Source organism: Herpailurus yagouaroundi, unplaced genomic scaffold, assembly GCF_014898765.1.
Source record: "Herpailurus yagouaroundi ecotype Mexico unplaced genomic scaffold, PumYag 195, whole genome shotgun sequence".
Lineage (NCBI taxonomy): Eukaryota > Metazoa > Chordata > Mammalia > Carnivora > Felidae > Herpailurus > Herpailurus yagouaroundi.
In genome coordinates this window covers 2,364,581-2,384,839 of record NW_024412426.1, presented here as the reverse complement: position 1 = coordinate 2,384,839, position 20,259 = coordinate 2,364,581, and the positions used below count along the sequence as shown (strand labels likewise).

Sequence of the window (20,259 nt, the reverse complement as noted above, 5' to 3'; positions counted from 1 at the left end):
TCTAAAGCCATGCTTCTCAGGGTGCCTAGGTGTCTCAGTCAGTTAAGCATCTGACTCTTGATTTCAGTTCAGGTCATGATCCCAGGGTTGTGGGATTGAACTCCGAATTAGGCACTGAGTATGGAGCCTACTTAAGATTCTCTCTCCCCCTCCCTCTGTCCCTCCCCTGTCTCAAAAAAAAAAAAAAAGATTTAAAGCCATGCTTTTCATGTGGTTAAAATCCAATATAGAGCTTGTGATCCATCCTGGAAAAGAGTACAGATGCTGTGAGTTATTCAACATTTCTAGTTTCTGCAAGATGACAAGGGATGTTGTATGTTTAAATTTAACCTCACACACACTGGATCAGATATATTTACAAAACTGGAAAAAAATGACTCATTGGTCAATATCTATTAAACTGGAAAAATAGTAAAGGAATTATGAGTGACAGAGCCAGCAGATATGGCTAGAAAGCATAACAGAGCGATTAAAATCTTGTTAAAAGCTACTAAAAACACTTGTGCTTTGAAATCAGCATCAATAGGAATTAAACTTGGCATCTCTAGAAATAGTTGTGCTGAATTTCATGGAAGCGTTAGAAAAACCATGGCGAAGTTTATTAAATTCATTAAAGAGAGCTCATTGAACAAAATATTGATGTGCTTTGCTCAGATTGGCGCAAACCAGACACTCATGCTGAAGTTCATTGATTGTCCTAAGGGGACCTAACAGGAAGTCTTAGGCAGAGTGAATAAACTCAGAAATGACAATAATGTTTTTCTAGTTGAAAAGCAATCTCGTTTGGCGCACAATCTCATTTTTGAAGACATGTTTGGGATTTTGAATTAGTATATTTAACTGATGATATTGATTTTTTTTTTTTGTAACGTTTATTTATTTTTGGGACAGAGAGAGACAGAGCATGAACGGGGGAGGGGCAGAGAGAGAGGGAGACACAGAATCGGAAACAGGCTCCAGGCTCTGAGCCATCAGCCCAGAGCCTGATGCGGGGCTCGAACTCACGGACCGCGAGATCGTGACCTGGCTGAAGTCGGACGCTTAACCGACTGCGCCACCCAGGCCCCCTGATATTGATATTTTAAATGAACTCCCATTTATAACTTTAGGGAGAAAACAATGTAATTTAGCAAGTCAAACATACCCAAGATTCCAAAAGACATTTTGTTATGGCAAGTAAGACTTAAAAGCTATCACCTTAGCTCCTAATTGTTCCCAATACTGCTGTAGCACATTGAAGAAGAAATTATCAATAAAGACAGGGACTGAAATAAAGTTAAGGATACTGTTATATTTTACCCCTCAGTTTCAAATTTGCGATCATGATTTTCCAGAAAAGAAATTATAAAATTAGGGCACATTTTTTCAGATGAAAGAAAAACATTTTCCCTTTGAAACTCATTGACCCAAACTTGGTGCCCCAAAGGGGCCAGTGAATTATTGCTGCTTTATTCTTCATTTGCACTAAAAAATGATCACAAGACATTAAGTGCATCCTGACTTTAGAGTAAGATTACAGAAGAGTTTCCATTGCTAGGTAAAAAGAATTCATCGCTATTATTACCGCTGACAATAAACAAATGTATGAGCCGGGATCTTCAACCTTTAAAACTTATTAATACAAAGGACAGACATAGGCTCATGAGTTTATGCACAAAGTATTTGTCTTTGTCCTAAGGAATAAACTTAGAAGAAAACAAGCACACCTGGAGCATTAAATAAAATCTTGCCTAACTCTTGATTTGTATTGCTTATTTGGGAACTTTTTCTATGCTGCATTCAAGGATTGATAACAATATTTTATGTTTTTAGCTTTTTATATGTAATAAGAGTAAGTATTGTTCCACCACACTTACGATTCTGTTGTGTGGGGGGCGCCTGGGTGGCTCAGTCGGTTAAGCGATTCTGTTGTGTGGGGCAGGGGAGGGAGAGAAAGCATGTACTTCATTGTTGTGCAAAAAGTATTTCTTACTGGGAGGTGTGATTTAATGTTTTTTTTAATGTTTATTTATTTTTGAGAGAGGGAGACAGAGCACAAGCTGGGAAAGACTGGGAAAGAGCAGAGAGAGGGATACACAGAATCAAAAGTAGGCTCCAGGCTCTGAGCTGTCAGCACGGAGCCTGATACAGGGCTTGAACTCATGAACCGCGAGATCATGACCTGAGCCAAAGTCGGACGCTTAACAAACTGAACCACCCAGGCACCGCTCAGAGGTGTGATTTAAAAGAAGGTTGAGGGGCTCCAGGGTGGCTCAGTCGGTTAAGCATCTGACTCTTGACTTCAGCTTAGGTCACGATCTCACAGTTTGTGAGTTCAAGCCCTGCAATGGGCTCTACACTGACAATGAGGGGCCTGCTGGAATTCTCTCTCTCCTCTGTCTGCTCCTCTTTCTCTCTCTCTTTCTCTCAAAATAAATAAATAAACTTAAAAAATAATAATAATAATAAAATAAAAGAAGGTTGAAAAGCACCAATGTCTGCCCTCCCCTGAAACCAGTCCCTCTAGAATATAAACTCCAGAAGGGCGAGAGTTTGATCTGTCCTGTTCACCACTAGTAGCATGTAGTATAGTGCTTAGTATATATTTAATAAATATGTGCTTGCTGGATACACAAACTAACCAAATTAGGAAAAATAATAGTTTGTAATTGCCTTTTGTTTGCATTACCCAAGCATCTTTCTTCCTTTTATAGATACGTGTTTTAGAAAAAAAAAAAAAAAAAAAAGGAGAAATTACTACAGTCATTTCTGTTAAGGGTCTGCAGGCTGCCAAGAACTAGGAAGGACTCCCAGTCCCTTCTAGTTTGGGAAAAGATTGTGGATGACCTTGAGTTTTAGGGCTTAGGGAGCCCTGGATGGGAAATGACTGAGAGCTGCAGAAGGGATCACGTGCAGGCCTAACACAGTTTACAATAAAACCATTACTTTTCAAACTGAGTAGAAAGCAGCCATGCTTTGACGAGGCAGTTGAGCCCTTTTAGAGCTGAAAGATACAGTCTAGTCCCCCACCCTCATTTCATAGATGAAGCACAAAGAAAGAAACAGACATGAGAAATGGTCTTCAGGTGTGCAGGGAAGGGACAGATTCATTTTTGTTTCCTTTTTATAAAATGGGGATAATATTTGTGCCATATCATAGACATACTATAATGATCAACTGAAATAATAAATGCAAAAGACCAAGCACAGTACCTGACCCATAATATACACTGAGTCACTATTAGCTATGATTATTACTACTGCCAAAAGAACATATAATGCTTGGAAATGTTCAGTGAGGTTTTATTTCCTTGTGCTTCCTTACACTATTTCCTCTACCACTCTGTCATATTCTATACACATTGTTCTCAGACTGAGAGTGAAAAGCTGAAAATAAAAAGTCTGTTGAATGTCTGAATGGATTTATTTTAAACTCATAGTAGAGACAACATCTTGAAAGACAGGACTTTCTTTTATTCTGAAAGCTGTGCATTTTGAGAAAGAACAAAAATGTGTGTGGAACTGTTTCCTGAGTTTTGGTTTGGGACCCCGCGCCCACCCCATGAGCCAAACCCCAGGGGAAGGGAACAATAGAAACCTACTATTAGGGCAGTGTTTTTCAAATTGTGGGTTGAGACTTACTCTTGGACCATAAAATGCATTTATTTGTTGGGTTAAAACCAGCATTAAAAGAAAAGAAATGGAATGGAATAGAAAATACCAGAGTATACTGCAAGGAGTAATGCTAAGTATTATTTCATGAAGCTGTTGTTTCATTTGTGTTGTGTGCATGTACTTAGCCATGACGTAAACTGTGTTCCCTATTGTAGTCACAGCCAATGAAATTTGTATATCACCAGGGATGCTATAGCAGAAGGCAGGTGCATCACTCCTCTCAGAATGTCCCAGGGAGAACAACAGCTCCTCAGAGAATTGCCATGTCCAGAATACTGTTGGAAGAGCAAAGTAGTCATGGTCTAAGGTGGCTGCCAGAGCCCCAGGCACCTTGGCAAAGTGGGGAAAGGTCTAGAAGGTTACTGTGGCCGCCGAGAAGAATGGATAAGAAGTCCTGAGCCAGCCAAATAGAACTGAAAAGGGGCGCCTGGGTGGCTCAGTCGGTTAAGCGACCAACTTCGGCTCAGGTCATGATCTCTCAGTTCACCGGTCCCAGCTCTGTGTCAGGCTCTGTCCTGACAGCTCACAGCCTGGAGCCTGTTGCAGATTCTATGTCTCCCTCTCTCTCTGCCCCTCCCCGGCTCGCGTGCTCTGTCTCTCAAAAAATGAATAAACGTTCAAGAAAAATGTTAAATATAAAAGACATAGCACTATACAATTATGTAGAAAACAGACCTGCCCAGAGAACTAGAAAACAAAGCTTATTTTTGAATCATAATACCCTGAGTTAGTGCCTGTAAACGGATCGAAAAAATCAAACAGAAGCAGCTGAGTTTACCTTGAATTAGGAAAGACTACATTTTCTGCTGCCAAGCCGGCACTGGAGGTTGAGATGCCGGTCTGAGGTCAGTTCTAGGAAAATAAAGTTACATCTTTGAATACCAGGGGCTGTGACTGTATAAAACATCAAACCTGACACGCTATTATTAACGAGGCCTTCAGATTTGGCAGTGAGAAAGTCACGAGCAATCTCTAAAAGAGCAGTTGCGTGGAATGGTTAGGACGCAAGCCAGATGGGAATGTGGGGTAAGGACAGAGTGGTCAGCCTAAACTGCTCTTTGGAGACACTGTTCAAGTGGAGAAACCTAAGTAAGGTTTCTCCAGGCAGAATTCGCAGGCACATGAGAAAGGCTCACGCAGAGCTATTTTGGGTAAAGGTAGGAACTAGGGCTAAAGGTAACTTCCAATGTGGTACACATTGGATACATTTTGTTTTCAGGTGAACACATAAAATTAGCAAAGGAAAGGTGATGTCACGCAATGGTACCACACATTTCAGCACCTGCAAGATGGAGTGTATAAAATTGGGAGAGGTGTCAGTAATGGTGTGTGTCTGATCACAGCTGATCTCCCAGTGCCATCTCCTTCTTGGGGCCCAGAACTCAGAGATCTATAAATATGCGGGACCCTGTGGGATGGTTCCAGGGTGCCTCCTCCTAGGAGCCTCATTCCATGGTATGGCCCAAACCCCTCGTCACTGAAACCCCATTGTCCAGGGGCTGCTGAGTTTTGCAGACCTTGTTCTCTGGTCACCATTTTGCTGTTCCTTTTCTGTGTCCTCTACCCGTTTCTCTGCCCAAGGGGCAATTCTGTCAAGGACTCCAATGGAGAGTTCAAAACTGAGGCGAGGAATCTCTGCTAAACAAGTCTCTCAAAGGCTGACCTTTCTCAGGAGACAAGGGCTGTGTGTCTGACCCTGGCACTCAGCCACTCTCCCCACCCCCACCCTCTAGTCCAAGGCGGCTCTGAGGAGGCAGCCATGACATCACTTCCTTCCTCTGGATCTGGGCCGCCAGGCCTCACACGGGCAGCCTTCAGCCACCGAGCCCAGCGGAAGTGGAGCAGCGACAGAGCTGGGCACGCCCTCGTGCCCACCCTCCTTTCTCTCCTGGCTCACCTTCCAGGGCGGGTCGCAGGCGTCTTGAAGAAGTGGGCTGTCTTCAGAGCAGCCGGTGCCTGCAGTTTCCCTTCAGAAGCTACGGGGGCCTGCAGTGACGAAGAGACTCCACTAGGTGGCCGCACAAGACCTTGTTTGTTTGGTGTAGGTGCGGAGGAGCTGGTGGCAAGAGACACTCTTGACAGCCAGCCACTTCTCACTGCGTGTCTGTGTGTGTGTGTGTGTACGCGCGCGCGCGCGTGTTTACGGGGTGCTCACTGGGCAGAACAGAGAGGCAAAAACAGAAGTTTAAGAAAAGCCAGTATCAAAACACCTAAATTTACAAAACAGTTAAGTAATGGGTTATTCACGCCTATTAATTAGAAGGAGCTCAGAGTTAATAAGGAGCAGAATTCCCTTAATACCTTTAATCATTTTTAGATCATCAGTTGTTTGGCAGAGAAAGTGTTAGCCTACTAACATTACTGCCTACTGAGAATGAACCAAGAGTGAGGATGTTGCGTGAGACCTGCACACCTCTAAGAGTCTGATTTGTACATTCCTTTTCATTCATAATCAGAAATTTATTGAGTGTCTACTATTTGCTACAGGATGACTAGGCTCTGAGGACACAGCTGTGAACAAGACTGACAAGACCCCAGTACTCTCACAGTTTAACTTACATTTTGGAAAAATGCATACATGTAATCAAGATTGCGTACGTTTTCTCCAGTTCTGTTATTCTATGATTCCATGACCGTACTTTTCCCTTGCCTGGCCCTCACATGTAGAAGTATGGGCTAATAAGACACAGTTAACCCACCAAAATTAGATGCGCACATGTTTCCTGGAGGAAGGTTGCGATATAATTTCCAGTACTTGGTCATTATACCATCAGGGGTTCCGTGAAGAAACAATGCCGTGGAATTTCCAAGCCTCTCCTCTGTATCCATCACCCACATTTTAAATGATCTGCCAGAGCCAAGACGTACCATCTGAGATGTGGACCATTCCTGGGGCAGAAAGAGCAGTGTGCGTGCTCAAGAACAAAGACTTAAGTACTCAATTGGAAAATAAGCAAGAATACTAAGAAGGCTGTGGAATAACTCAGAATACAAAGGTGTGGCATTTTTAAGCACTGCCAAATGTATTTCTCTAGCCAAGTCAAACATGATACAATGGAAGCTAGCTTCCAGACTCCCTACACAAGAAAGTACAAATCCTAGATTCAGTGTGGAAATCCCCCATGGATTAGGGAGTTGTCTGGCTTGATCTACAAGAGGCCGGGATATGCTTTGCATGCATGTGTGCATGCATGCATGTGTGTGCACAAGCACAGATGAGAGCTAGAGGAAAGACTATTCATGTGGAATCATGGAACAACAGAACCAGAAGAGCTCATTTAACCCATCATTTTAGGGTTGTAGAAATTGGGCCTACAAAAGGGAGGATTGTGCTTGAGACCACAGACATGAGACTATAACCCAGTATCTTGTCTCCCAGTTCTCAACGTGTCTATTTTCTCTGTTCTACAAGTGTTATAGAGGTGTGAGTTGCTTTCATATTTGAATTTACTTGATTTTCCTTGACACTCTGTATTGGTTAAATGGTGGTCTCCCTCCTCTCCAAAGGATATGTCTACCTGGAACCTGTGAATGTGACCTTCTTTGGAAAAAGGGTCTTTGCAGATATAGTTAAGGATCTTGAGATGAAATTTTCCTTAATTAGGGTGGTCCTTGAATCTAATGGCAAGTGTCTTTACAGCTGTTTTAGCAGAGAAGACATATAGAAAACAAAGTGATATGAAGACAAAAGCAGAGATTGGGTGATGCCTTGACAAGCCAAAGAATGCCGAAGATTGCCAGCAGTCACCAGAAGCTAGGAGAGAGGCATGGAAAGGATTTTCTTGTGGAACGTCCAAAAGAAGCCAACTTTGCTAACACTTTGATTTTGGACTTCTGACCTCCAGACTTACAAGAGAATAAATTTCTATTGTTTGGAGCAGTTTGTTACAGCAGCTGTAGGAAACTAATCCATGTGTATCTCTCAGTTCCCCCTCATTACCTTTTCTTATCTCTTCCTTACCTTGGAAATGAGTTCTTTTAGCACAAGAACACATCCCAGTTATGAGAGGCCATTGCTGTTGGCAGAAGAAAGATTGCTTAGGGATGGTGCTCTTGGAAGAATCTGAAAATGTCAGACACAGAGGAGCCACTAACAAAAACCAGCCCCAGAACCCCTCACTCCCAATGTGATGGTATTAGGAATTGGGGCCTTTGGGAGGTTTTTAGGGTTAGATGAGGTCAAAAGTATAGGGTCCATGATGGGGGTGGTGTCTTTCTGAGAAGAGGAAGAGAACAGAGTTTACACTCACTATCTGTCTTGTGAGGACACAGCAAGAAGGCAGCTCTCTGTATGCCAGAAAAGGAGCTCTCATCAAGACCCAACTATGCTAGCACTCTGGTTTTGGACTTCCTAGCCTCCAGAACTGTGCAAAATAAATCCCTGCTGTTCAAGCCACCCCATCCGTGGTGTTTTATTAGAGCAGCCTGAGCTGACTGAGATAGATAGACACAGAGATGCGTCAGCCCTCGTGTACAAATACCCATAAGGTCCAGAAACATAAAAGTCAGTGTTCACAGTTGAGTGGCTGGAGAAACAGCAGAGCATCCCATACAGTCTGATGAGCAGAATGAGGAAAGGAAGGAACTTCGATCCTTTGAGAAAATGGCTCAGATCAACCATGAGCATGGAAATGCTAGAGAGAAACAGCAGCCAGTGGTGGTGACCCTGAGCGATTAGGGAGGAGGGATATGAGCTTCCCAGGGGTCCTAGGCAAGCAGCCTCACATTCCACAGAGACACAGACAGACACACAGCCAGGTCCTTGGCATCTGTCCCTATCCTGCCCCTGATTTTCTCACTTGGGATCAGGAGCAGGTCATTTCTTTTCTAGCTCTATGAGGTCTGATTCCAAGTGATGTGGTCACTTAAAACCAGAGTCACGCATTGAAGAGAACGTTTAGGGTCATTCAAAATTTCCTCCCACCCTAGGAAACTGACACTGAAGTCCTTCTAGTCTAATAGGGCTTGCTGCCTTTAGGTTTGCAAAGCTCTCTTGCTGCTTTCTTTGGAAAGTCCTTTTATCCCAAGGAAATCTTGCCCCTGGGCTCTGGGATCGGCCAGTACACACTGATAGGGGCAGGATCTCCTGGGGAAACGTGGGCTAAGTGGTTTCTGTTACTATCTGTCTATGGTCAATCCCCTGGAAATCCCAGGGGCCATGCACTAGGAAGAATAGGGCAGAAACCTGCAACTGGGTAGCACAGGAAAGGCTCAAAGACCTGTGGTACTTATAACCCAGGTTTGTTGCTTCTTATCCACTCACACAAGTCCGCCTCTAGACCTTAGGTGTGAGGGCTAAGTAGGAGACTCTCATTAACTGAAATTAGTCTATGTATCTGGTCTGGGTGTTCACATGAAGACCAAAGCTAGGCTAGACCAGGCAAGGATGCCATGGCCTGACAGTTACCTGTCCCTGACAGTCAGTATATGTGGTAATATCTCCGTTCAGGGGCTCCTGGGTAGCTCAGTTGGTTGAGCATCCTACTTTGGCTCCAGTCAGTTTCATGGTTTGAGCTCCATGTCAGTCTCTGCATTGAAAGCTTGAAGCCCAGGGCGCCTGGGTGGCGCAGTCAGTTAAGCGTCCGACTTCAGCCAGGTCACGATCTCGCGGTCCGTGAGTTCAAGCCCCACGTCAGGCTCTGGGCTGATGGCTCAGAGCCTGGAGCCTGTTTCTGATTCTGTGTCTCCCTCTCTCTCTGCCCCTCCCCCGTTCATGCTCTGTGTCTCTCTCTGTCCCAAAAATAAATAAACGTTGAAAAAAAAATTAAAAAAAAAAAAAGAAAGCTTGAAGCCTGGAGCCTGCTTCAGATTCTGTGTCTCCCTCTGTCTCTACCCCTCCCCTCCTTGTTCTCTCTCTCTCTCTCAAAAATAAATAAATAAACATTAAAAAATATGTATCTCAGTTCAATTTGTATCATACATAGTCTCAGAGAGACAGGGAAGATCATGGCATTGGCCACGTACAAGTCACCAGAAGAGATCCCTTAGAGTTGGATTGAATCACACAGACATCAAGGAAAATCACAGATATGTGCCACTTTGAGAAACCCAGAATAGGAACTTCTATATAACAGATATACTAGGAAAACAATGATTTTTCACTTTTTTCCCCTAGGGGTGGGATTTGGGGTGGGTAATGACTTTTTGGGGAAGGGTGGGGAGGGTTATACCTCAAGTGAACTTAAAATAGAAGTGGAATGTAAATAATATTAAAGGCCAAATCTATTGCATAATGCCTTCTAGCTTATTTTTCCTTTTCATGTGGTTGTTGGCAAATATCTGGAATGGGAAACAGGATCATCCTTTTGGGAGGCTTTCTCTTTGTGTTTCTCAGTGTTGCAGAAATAAACACACAACTTTAATTTGTTCCCCAAAGAAAGGGATAATAAAAAACAACCACTCAAAACTAGTCAGAATTGCTAGAAGAGCCGGGAAATAGCTTTTTGTGGTTGGTTAGTTTGTTTGGTTTTCTTTGTAGCTTTCCGGGAAGTATAATGAAGACAGTAGCTACCCTTTGGGTAGCACATTCATTGCAAGGGCCACAGGACTGATGCATTTGCTGAAGCTATCTCTCCGACTAAGCTCCTGGCACCCCCCCACCCCCACTTTGGGCTGGGCTCAGAGCTCTTGCTTGAAAAAGTCAATGGTGTCATTCTAAGAAAAGCAGGGCAGCTGCTATGAAACTTGGTTAGAAGTAACATAGTCTAATGAATGCCACCTTGAGCCCAAACTGAGGTTCATACATGTCAGAGAAGGTACCTAAATGACTAGGTGGCATTTGCAGTCAGTTTGCAGGTTTGTAGGATGCAGCTGAAAGAGGAGGAAATTTCATGGCCACTGGTGGGGGGAAAATTAAAGGCCAGCATGAGATTTATTCCCTACGTGGCATTTTAGCCTGGTGTTTGAGCCCTATAGAAAAGGTTCTGGGGGCGCCTGGGTGGCGCAGTCGGTTAAGCATCCGACTTCAGCCAGGTCACGATCTCGCGGTCCGTGAGTTCGAGCCCTGCGTCGGGCTCTGGGCTGATGGCTCAGAGCCTGGAGCCTGTTTCCGATTCTGTGTCTCCCTCTCTCTCTGCCCCTCCCCCATTCATGCTCTGTCTCTCTCTGTCCCAAAAATAAATAAACGTTGAAAAAAATTTTTTTTTAATAAAATATATTGAAAAGAACAAGCAATTAAAATATCAAGTGTTGGGAATACTGTTTTATTTCTTTTGCACACACCAGAAAGGAACAAGCTCAAATCTTAATGTGAGACATTTATATTGATTCTTATCATTGGAAATAAGCAAGATAGTGAAAAATCATGAATACATTTGTTACTAACTATATTTCAAAGTTATGGCTGGTTGTGTGGGTCTGGTAAACAGTTGTTGGCTAATTTTCCATAGCAAAAAAGAATAATGACCACCTCATAAATTGTGTTTCTGTACGCATTTTGATTAACAGAGATTATTATTGATTTAAAAAGGGGAATCTGAAAGAATTAAACTCCATTAATAAATAAATACTGTCTGAATGTTAACAGTTTTAAATGTCACTAGCCTAACACTTCATAATACACAGATCTAACAAGTATTTTCCTCCAGGCAGAAGGTCTCCATGAAAATAGCTTTGAATATAGCAGTACATTGAAGCACAACTAACGACTTGGCTGATTGTTTTTCTCTATGGTGAGTTGATGGGCCATTTGCAAGAACTTACCCATTTGTGTAACTATGTCTGACCAGATGGACCTGCTCCAGGGCAGAGCATTCTTTTGAGGGCCAGTCAAAGCTAGCTAGATCAACAGATTTGAAAATGGCCTACTCCTAAATCTATCAAATCACCTCTGGCTTGAGCTAAGGTTCTGAGCAAATAAAACCATGTGATCTTCTAGAATATTCTCAGGAACTTTACTTGGAAGCCTTTGAAAGGTAGATAAAGTTCTCTGAAAGTCTCCTCGGCTTGATTAGATTTCCTCATTTTGTTTAGAACAGGTCAGAGCTATGAGGAACTATTCTGAAAAGGGGATTAGCATTACCTAGAATTCCAGATCAAAGATAGCTGCATCACAACCTAGGGGTATCGCAGGTAACTTGAATCAGAATATATGGACCAGATGCAGCCTTCCCCGTGCAGCAATAGACCAGTCTGAGACATGTGGCACAACCACCGTCTGTTTCCAAGCAGGCAAAGTGATCCAGCAGGGTCTGATCAAAAGGGGCCAAATGGGAATCCAGTTTCATGAGTTCTTGGCAGCAGCAATGCTCACTGTTAGGGGTACACTGAAATGCTAACAGGAACCAGCCCGCTCCATGTGAGGCGTGAGACTGGGACTAAGCCCAAGTCCTGAGAAACTGAACTGGCAGCGATGGGCTAGGCGGCTGGAACACAGTCTAGGCCTACCTCAATGCCAAAGACCAGGGCAGAAGGGACCACGCAGACAGCCGGGCTAATCATGTGCTTCTATTTTTTGTATTTTACAGCCAACTCCAAGGCTGTGCTCCCAGTGCTCCAACCACAGGCAAAAGGCAGCAGCAGAAGGTCTTTACATCCCTGTCTTAACGGGGTGGTGGGGGGGGATGCAACCTCCAGGCAAGGCTCCCTTGGGCTGTAGCCAGTGGGGGGGGGTGGGGGTGGAAACAGGGCTGGGGATGAGTGCAAAATGTAGTGCCCAGCATCAGGGTGAGGAAGTCCTGAGTTTGAAGTAGCCAAATGCGCAGAACAAGTCACAGATTAGGTGTGCTTCTTGGTAGACCCCCACCAAATTCTGCATCTGTGTCTTGAAAAGGTGCTTTTACTGAGAAACAAAGAGTACCTTTTCTCTGGCCAAATGCACGCAGGTGAATTTTGCATTCCGCATAGCTAAACAACAAATCCTTGGAAGAATTTCTGAATCCTTTGGAGAAGTATGAGGAGGTAGTGTGAGCTTTCCCGTGATCCTCCATAAGCGGACCATATCTTTGCTTTTCTGCATTTTCCCAGAGGCTGGGAACCAGGCCCAAAAAATGTTGACAGGAAGGGGTTTTCCAATGTAAAACAAACTCAGGCTCACGTTCAGATGATACAAAATGTAAATGTGCAAAATCGCATCACGGTCTTGCTCTCGTTTTTTTATCAGTCCAGAAAGCAAATATCCAGAAGCCGCTCCAAGTCATGACTTCAAAAGCGAGTATCTTTTGCTATCTGGAACCAGCTTCCACCATGCCACATAACCCCCTGGAAGATTAGCCAACATCACTTTCAACTTACCACTTGCAGCTGCTTGGAACTCCACATCAATTCTCTGCAGAGTTGCAGCGCCTAACTGGACAGTGAACACATGAATCTCTGCCAGCACTGGCGTCTACGGCACCATGATTTGCAAACATGTTGAATTGCTATTTTATTCAATAAATGGGACGTACAATAGAAAATAGGTTTGGAAGTTACATCAAACTTGTTTATCCTGCTACAGTGGGCTGGGTAAAGCTATCAGGCTTTAGTTACGAAGGAATCTCTGTCGGGAAGGAGTAGGTGGAGTTCTGCCATTCTTTCCTAGCCTAATATTAAGCCCTCAGTGTATACCCAGGCCACACCTCCCCACCCCCACCTCAAGACCTCTTCTCCCAGCACTAACTCTATAGTTTAGGTTAACCAATACTAATTATGCCCTTGTTTCCAAGTCTCAGTGTTATTTGTTTACTTTTTTAATGTTTACTTATTTTTTGAGAGAGAGAGAGACAGAGCGAGAGGGGTAGAGGCAGAGAGAGAGGGAGACACAGCATACAAAGCAGGCTCCAGGCCCTGAGCTGTCAGCGCAGAGCCTGATGCCGGGCTCAAACCCATGGACCGTGAGATCATGACCTGAGCTGAATTTGGACGCTTAATTGACTGAGCCACCTAGACGCCCCTCCAAGTCTCAGTGTTATTAATCGATGCCACTTTTCTATACAAGTTCTAAATATATATATATATGATTTTTATGTATTAATAAGTCAATATTCAGTGCAAAATATATAATATACATGTGCATGTTTGTGTATGTGTATATACATATTTTATATACATGTAATATATGTATTGTATATACATGTACATGTGTGTGTGCGCACATATGTGTGTTTATATATGTATGTATACATGTAAGTTTCCTCCTTGTCAGGGCTGTGCCTTCTCCATCAGCTGGGAGCTCTCCAAGGGCAGATGTTTCCTCCCTCAGTAACAGTTTCCTGGGATGATGCTCTGCCTGTCCCATCAATCAAAAGGCATTCTCTGTCCCAGGACTGGGAACTCCCTGACCATTGTCAGAGAGGACTTAGGAGAGAAGAGACAGTACCTTCTGGATGTGCCCAAATGAAGAGGGGGCAGTGAGCACACAGCAGAGCACACAAGGGGAGGAAGAAACTCAAAGATTTGCCCACATAATAGCTACACTTACTTTGCCAGCTTTTTCTGTCTGAGTGATTGGGTGTGGTCATTATAAGAAGGTGACTATTCCCTCAAGTAAATAGGGTATGCTATTTGGTGGAAAGGAAATTGTAAGAGAAAGTGTCTCATTTCTGCAGTTTGAAAGCAGGTAATCTCTGTAGTCTGGGTGTCTATTTACACTGCTTTTCAGCAATAAAGAGTAACATTACCTTAATAACCCGCTCATCTGAGGCAGGGAGGATACTTAAGGCATCAGAGAAAGCAGCATTTACTCTGATGAGCCACTTTCCCCAAACAGCATAAGATCGACATCATTCGCCCAGGAGATTTTTTTTTTTAATTTCTAAAAATATTTCCTGGTTATGACATGTGATTTAAAGCACAGGTACCCTGGGCTTACTTTCTGTGATGGCTAATGACACATGATTCCCACCCCTGTCAGAGAGGGGGAAAGGGGAAAATAGATGGTAGCGCTAGAGTTTGAAAGAAGAAAGTTTTACAAGTTAAAAAAAAACCCAACTAAGTAATTACGAGGCAGAAAATGGCTTCGTAATTTGATCTTGATGCTTCCAGAAACACCTCTGGGAGAGAGTGCTCAGTCAATGGGAGAATATCAGTTCTGCTCCCCAGACACGGAAGGGCAGGAACGTTGCTTTTCTTGACTTTTTCTCTTCAAAGAGACCTGTGGACATTCTGACCTCAGCACTGCTCTCTTTCAGGCAACAGGAGCATTTATTTCAAATGGCCTTTTTTTGACACCTGTTCAAAAACTGCCTGATGACAAGCCACACCCACTCCCACAGGGCATTGTTCTTGGTTCCAGCCAGCTTGGAAGCCTGGTCTCAACTTGCACTTTTAAAAGGATCTGAGGACAGATTCAGGGGAAGTTTTTGTTTTTTTTTTTTCCATAGATACGGCTGGAGGCATAAAGTTTTGTGGGTTTTCTTTTCTTTTTGTCATCAACAACTAGTACTTACAATGCAAACAGATGCCTTTTCTTTGACAGAAAAAGCTCTTCTGGGCATTATGGCAGTGGGGACTGGGGGTATGCCCACACAGTAAACTCATTGATTCAGACACAGCAAATCAAAATCTGATCATTTTGGCCTTTGGAAAAAGGGTTAGGCCCTTTTACTGTCTTTAAAACAATTTACTTAAAAAGGTAATTGAAAGGGTAGGCAAAATCAGAGAAGGCACGCTCAATCTCTTTAGCATGCTTCTAGGGATTGTAGGATATTGCTAGGATAGAAATACACGTTGTTCAGTACAAAACAGTTTTACGTGTTCATTAACCAAGATCCATAGAACCGTAAAACCACCTCTGGGAAACCCTATGAAGTTGACACAAGTATAATCATGAAACTAAAAAACGCTTGAAATGGACTCAACAGTCTTTAAAATGATTTTGTAGGGGCGCCTGGGTGGCGCAGTCGGTTAAGCGTCCGACTTCAGCCATGTCACAATCTCGCGGTCCGTGAGTTCGAGCCCCGCGTCAGGCTCTGGGCTGATGGCTCAGAGCCTGGAGCATGTTTCCGATTCTGTGTCTCCCTCTCTCTCTGCCCCTCCCCCGTTCATGCTCTGTCTCTCTCTGTCCCAAAAATAAATAAATGTTGAAAAAAAAATTTTTTTTATAAAATGATTTTGTAATGCAGGTCGCAGTGAGGTGGGAAGGTATAGGCTGTGGTTTCAGGATTTCTGGGTTCAAATCCTGGCTTACTTACTAAGAAACGTTAGGTAACTGCTCAGAGGCTGAGCTGCCTCATCCTTTGTAAGAAATTTCTCATTCACAAAGTATAAATGGGATATCGGTTGCCAAAGTGCTTTGTAAACTGTAAAGTGCTAGGCAAATGTACTTTGTTCTGAGAACCCTGTTGTTAGATGATAACATCTTTGAATGCTTATTTTTATGAGAGAGAGAGTTTGCATGTACACACTCACACATGGGAATATGGGAAGGGCAGCATGAGAGTGAGTGAAAGAATCCCAAGGGAGATCCATACTGTCAATACAGAGCGTGATGCCAGGCTTGATCTCATGAACTGTGAGATCGTGACCTGAACCAAAATTGAGAGTTGGACGCTCAACTGACTGAGCCACCCAGGCGCCCCAGATTATAACATCTTTGAATCTGAATTTCTTCAAGTAGATCCCAGGAATCTATATGTTTACACGCGATTAAAAGTATTGTGCCATTAGGCTTAGGAATCAGCTCAGTGTGGTCCCTAGACCACCAGCAACTACACCACCTTGGAACTTATTAGAAATGCAAGTTCTCAGCCACCCCAGCCTCCTGAATCAGAAACTCTGAGGGTAAAGTTCTGCATCCAGGGTTTTAAGGAGCCCTTCAGGTGATTCTAAGCCAAGTAAAAAACTGGGAACCACTGGTCTCGGGCATTACTGCTCAAGCTTGAGTGCTCATACAGCTGACTTGAAGGTCTTGTTAAAATGTCTGGGATGATTGTGGGGAAGCCGAAAGGGTAGCAAAGACCTGGAAAACACTAGTCCCCTTTGGCAGAAGGAGTTTCCACCCTGCAAGGCCACCTCAGGCCAACGCCTGACAAGATTACAGAGAGAATTTCTCTTCTGGCACACATCCCCAAGACTGAGGAGTAGGGTAGGAGTTGGGGATCCCTTCTAAGTTGCCTAAGGTCACTGTGCCCGGTGGAGAATGAGGCAGTACGGGTTGGGTGGGCGAGAGGATGCTGTGGCCCTGTATGGGCTGCCCCTTTATGTGGCTGGAAAAAGGGTAACAACATCCCCTAAACACTGCTCAGGTCCCCATATTACAGAGATGGTTTTCTGTCAGCCTGGAGATGGGGGTGTGAGGTCATCCCAGAATATTAATTCTGGAAGAAGAATCTGACTCCATGTCTTCTCTAGAATCATTCTACCAAGATGAGTTTTTGGCAGGGGAGGAAGAGAAGAGCTGGATCAGAATTCCCGCAAGATAATTCTTGAAACTCGACAACCCAAACACCTCCTCCTGATTACTGTCTCCCCAGTGAGTGCCTGCCTCTGGGGAAAACGTGGCCAGAGAAGACTTTGATTTCAGACTCACGGGGATATTTCCAGCGATGGAAAAAATAGATACTGTATTCAAACGAGGAAAAGCATTTGACAGAGCCTCTGTACCTCCGTCCCCGGCTCCCTGGGTCCCTGCACCAGCCTCACCGACACAGCCCTTGTCAGAGAACGGGGTGCTGAAAGGAGGTTCTTCTCGGTGGGGAGAAGCATCTTTCTGGGGTTTAATGAGATCATTTATTGTCTCTTTGCTCTGACGAAGATTGTAAATGTGACGGGTGAAATATAAAGAATAATTAGTCCCAGAGGTGAATCCATCCCCTACAATATGTCTTTTCTCCCTCTCAGCCTGTTGAAAAGTTTACTGCTTCCAGATGCGCCTGATTTCAACAGTTAAGAGGAGCCGGTTCCTTTTGAGCTGCAAACTTGTCAGGGAAAAGCTTGTTCCTGAGAAAAGGCTTAAGCTACAGCAGTGACTCCTGAAGAAACCTCTGATGTAGGAAGGAAATATGGCCCTAGTGAGGCATTGCTGGCCTCCCCGGGGGCCTTGACCCCTATGAAGAGGTGGAGGAAGGCCTAGGTCAGCCCCCATTACAGTAGCAACTTCTCACTAATTAGCTGTTAAGGAATCCGGCAGCTTCTGAAGGAGACATTTGTGAGGAATGCTTTCCTCAGATCCTGCCAGTGTGCCAGCAAAGCCAGCAAGCCCCAGCCCAGCCGGGAACTTCCTGCTTCCACAGACCTCGGGATGGGCCTCAGCCACCGTCTGAGGGGCCGCTGGAGCCCACACATCAGTCTTTGATAAACACCAGCCACTCCCACTTTAGAAACATAAGCTCTTTAGTCCCCGCCAGTTGCCTGGTAGCTTGAAGAGAATCCTAAGAGCTATGAACCCCCAAGGACTGTATGATCCAGCCTTGTGACTTCAGGCACGAGAAAAACTGTTAAGAGCTGCTTTTTTTTGCTCTCGTCCACTCTCTTCCCGAGGCCCTTTAAGCTGAACGGTGTCCCCGAGGGGCCCTGCTGGGCAATGGGGAGTGGAGGGGCGTGAGTGGAAAGGGGGAGAGGAGGGCACAGCCAGATATTGCAGAGGTGGGTGTGGCTGAGGGGGCCCAGAGCCTAAGATCTCCCGTGGCAGGAGGAAATGGCGTCCCCAAGAATAGATGCCTGTCTGTGAAGAGGGGCTGGGGAGATGGGGCTCCAGGGGGTAGGTGGACTTCATTCTGCTTGCTTGAGTATAAGCAGAGGAAGTGGAAAGAAGGGGTGGTGGTGCCATCTAGCACACCTAACGTAGAGGAAGCGCTGCCTGACAGATCCTGCAGAAACATGTAGCACTGCAGTGCCCATGGGGCAAAGAGTGGATGGGAGGAGTAGGTCCTGAGTTAATGAAAATCATTCTCCACCCCTACACACTCATTATCCTCTCCTCTCAATAGTCTCTTTGCTAGGGTTCCTCAAATATACTAGGCATGCCCCTATGCCTTAGTCTGGGCTACCCCAAAAGCAGACTCTGAACTGGGGATAGAAATAGGGCCAACTTCATCCATTAGGATTATCCAAAACGGGGGTCATATAATCTTTCCAGGGCTCATGAAAATGTTTTCTTTGAAGAAGCAAGAGGAAAAAGAAGTGAAATTTCAGATTAAAAATGTTTCAACACAGGCGCGTCTGGGTGGTTCAGTCAGTCAAGCGCCCAACTTCAGCTCATGATTTCACGGTTCATGATTTCGAACCCCGCATCGGGCTCTCTGCTGTCAGTGCAGAGCTGGCCTCAGATCCTCTGTCCCCCATCTCTCTCTGCCCCCCTCCCCGCCTCTCAAAAATAAATAAACATTAAAAAAATAAAAATAAAACTGTTTCAATACATAACACTAGCATATTCATCTTGAGAATAATAGGATCATAAAACACATTGCTTATTTTTTTTGAAGAAAGGGCCCATGGCCACAGAGACACAAGTACCTAGGACCCAGGAAAGTCACAACGTGGCCCTAGGTCTGGCCCTAATGTTACCCTAATGTAACAAATAACAAATGGAGGCTAAGGGAAGTTAAGTTCTTGCTCAGCGCTCCAGCTAATGGGTTGGGGAGTTCGGATTCCTGCCCAGGTCTCTCTGCCACTCAGAGCTCCGGCTCTTCCCCAAGATCTTTAGAAACTGAAAAGACTTGGGTGGGTGCTTCCTTTTGCAGGGGAACATGTGCCTTCTCTCTTGGCTGTTCTCATTTCTCAGAAACAGGACTGGGGAAGGCCCCCAAGCCTCGGGCAGCTCAACATCTGCAAACAGCCGTCACGGTGCATGTCTGCAGACTCTTGGAGCTGCTCCTTCAGCTGTGGCCACATGCGTATTTGTGGCTTTCCTCCTTGGCTTCTTTCCCCAGGTTTTCATTCCTTTTATTCTGAAATGGAGCTGAAAGTTTTCCAAAAGGGCCTATGGTGGACACCCAGAAGTCAGTAGGGACTCCAAAAGGAAGTTAAGGTCGGGGATGGGGGCCAAGAAGAGCGGGACCAGCCTAAAGTATACAACACTCAATCCTTTATTGCTCACATGTGGCCTGACCGCTGGTGGACTGGCTCCAGGAAAATCTTAACCCTGGACTAAGCCTCACTCCGGGCTGTCCAGGCCAGGCCTGGATGTCTCCCCCCAAATCCCCCCTGAGCCAGGCTGATATTTTTTTCATATTATAGCTGCAGAAAGCACCGAGCTGGGGCTCAAAAGACCTGGTCCCTCTAGTCCTTAGCCAGGCCACAAACTTGAGCTTTGACCTTGACAAAACCTCTCTGGTTCTCAGTTCCTTCATCTGGGAAATAAAAAGACTGTTGGACCCGATGATCTTCGAGGTTCCAAAAATTAGGCAAACAGAAAACCTGTGCTGCTAAAGCTGCAGAGTCCTGAAAAATACACCGTTGCTTTTAAAAAAGCAATCCCCAGAGCCCCGCAGGCCGCCAATGCCGAGGTTTGGGAGTCTTGTGTTGAGGACATTCCGAAGCTGCCCCAGTTCCGGGGACGGGGGGACGGGGGACGGGGGAGAGGGGGGGGGGCGGGGGGGGGCCCGGGGGTCGGAAACGGGCATCGCCTGCAGCGCAGCTGTGGCTCTGGCTCCCGGCAGAAGCAGCGGCATTTCTGGGGAGACCGTGGCAGGGCTGGAGGAGCCTGGCGCCGAGAGTCAGGTGGACCGCCTGGGACACCTGTGCCCC

The 20,259-nt window shown here is 45.0% G+C and overlaps 1 protein-coding gene across 1 annotated transcript in view; it reads right to left on the bottom strand.

Annotated features, from left to right (window-relative positions):
• Positions 1-5,672, bottom strand: part of HHAT (hedgehog acyltransferase) — a 321,149-nt gene extending 315,477 nt beyond the window's left edge. Inside the window, exons 1-2 of the mRNA XM_040446368.1 lie at positions 5,552-5,672; positions 4,433-4,506 (exon numbers count right to left, since the gene is read on the bottom strand). The gene's annotated coding sequence lies outside the window, so the exon portion shown is untranslated. The remainder of the gene's footprint in view (positions 1-4,432; positions 4,507-5,551) is intronic.
• Between the last annotated feature and the right edge of the window lie 14,587 nt (positions 5,673-20,259).